This window comes from Macadamia integrifolia, chromosome 4, assembly GCF_013358625.1.
Source record: "Macadamia integrifolia cultivar HAES 741 chromosome 4, SCU_Mint_v3, whole genome shotgun sequence".
NCBI lineage: Eukaryota > Viridiplantae > Streptophyta > Magnoliopsida > Proteales > Proteaceae > Macadamia > Macadamia integrifolia.
In genome coordinates this window covers 35,727,856-35,730,089 of record NC_056560.1, presented here as the reverse complement: position 1 = coordinate 35,730,089, position 2,234 = coordinate 35,727,856, and positions in this window count along the sequence as shown.

The following is a 2,234-nucleotide window of genomic DNA, read 5'->3' as shown; positions in this document are numbered from 1 at the left end:
CTGATCGTGTCATTAGATCGTGTTAATTTTGATTCTAAAATGGTGAAGTACTAACCTCGCTCACTCATGTTAGGTTCACCGAATCCTACGCTTCTCGCACCGGATCTCACCCGTACCGAACGGGAATCCTTGTACACTACAGGTAAGGGACGTTTGGCCTTGTTTCAAGGCATTGTTTGGCATTCATTTAATTGTATCTAGCCTAGCCATGCCATCATGAAAATGCTATGTAGATTAGTCATCCTCACGTTGTTATGCATGGGTGTTGTGTTTACTTCTAAATGCTATATAATGATATGCTTATGTGATGAATGTTGACATCATTATGCATGATGCATTAATAGACTAGATGTCGTAGTCGGCTTGGAAACGAGTGCATTGGTGGCCCGTGGTATGGGACGCGGTGGCACTATACAATCGTACTATTGTCATATAGGAGCATGCGGTTTAGGATTTTCACCTTCCCGTGCTACGACCCTTCCCAACAGGGGTTAAGGTGTTGGGTTACCATTTGGGGGGAAGCAGTGGTCGCGGTTGTCAGGTCATTGTGGCCGTTAGACATTACGCTCGGTTGGTCATTAGGACAGTCGACAACCCTGGTGGTACATTTAAGAGGGCCAATCGTACTGCTTTTAAATTGCTGGAGTCAGCACCTTTAATTTCAGTCATTTACTTTTCTGTTGAGAGCCAGTGGTCAGTATGTTTTTACTTTTCCGAGTACTCACGGTGGGCCTTCTCCGACAGCCCTATGGGCGTATCGCAGGATGGAGTTTGCGGCTCGTACCCAGAGTATACGCGCACTGTGGCTGTAGTAGCACTAAACCAAAGACTTAGTAATGTTGCTTAGGTGGATGTGATTTAAAATGTATTGCATAGCATGTAGTGCATATGATTGTGTTTTGCTGTGTGGACTGCTATGTGGTCCATCTTTCCACTTACTGAGCTAGTGAGCTCATCTCACATGTGCACCCCTTTTTAGATGATTTTGTAGGTCATCCATCTGGAGAGCACGGGCGGGGTCCCATGGTTGAGTTCCCTAAAGAGGACTGGTGGGCCCCTGAGGAGTTAGAGCACGGCACTGATTGCCCGTGTGAGAGTTGTGCTACGGGACCGCAATTCTGATGCCGAGCTGAGGTCCACTTTTGAGGCCGAGCTAAGCTCCACCATGTGATGCCGAGCTGGGCTCAAACCTTGATGCCGAGCTGAGCTCTAGCCTTTGATACCGAGCCGAGCTGTATACTCTAATTTTTTATGGTTCCCTTTATGTACTTGATATGTGAATTGTACTTTTATTGTGTAAATATCATGCCTTCGGGCCCACATGTATATAACTATTATATCACAATTCGAGTATCAAGTATTATGGGAATATTCATAGGTAAACCTAGTCTTCCGCTGATCTGATAAGCTTTTATTAGTTGTGTGTATGCTGTGGTGGAATACAGTATCAGATGATCCTGGCAGGTTTGGGTTAACCGGTGTTAACCCGGTCACTGGCCCGGTTCGGTGTGAACGGGGTGTGACACAAGTACTTCTTTATTCCCATTTATGGTTCATGTCATGGATGTCCCATTGATTATTATAGATATAGTAAATCTATATAGTTATGTATTTTAAGATGAGAGTACTTTATTGTTCTTGGTTTAAGGACTACACCCATGATTAATATTTTATGATTGGTTGATGATTCTTGTATTCTAAACACTATAGGGTTATTCATATGTTTAATATGGTAAAAGATCCCCAACAATTTTTCCTTTGTCCACGCTCCTAAGGGTAGGTGTATCCTTCTCTCCTCGCTTATCCTCTCCCTCTGGAGACGTCAACACCTATCGGGCAGGCGTAACTTCTGGCTTCTTCACCTCGGCATGCCCAAAACTTGAGCCACCAATGCCCCTGCTTTTAGCAGCCTTCTCCTTGGCCCGTTTGGTCACCAGCTTAGCCACCTTCTTTTTCCTAGCCTCTGCCGATGCAGCGTTGAGCCTTTAGGGGTCCAGTTGAACATTCATATCTACAGCATCATCATTATGTCACTAAGAGGAAACAACTAAGCAAGGCAACAAAGGAAAAAAAGAAAGGAACTTTCACAAAGGCACCACTAGGCCTCACCCCCACTCAGGTCCCACTTCCACAAGAAGCCCTCCTCTTAGAGCAGCCAGACATCCATGGCCTCCCCGTGCAGGCACATCTCGACCGTCTACTTCTTGTCCTCGTAGAGGGAAGGAGCATGGTTC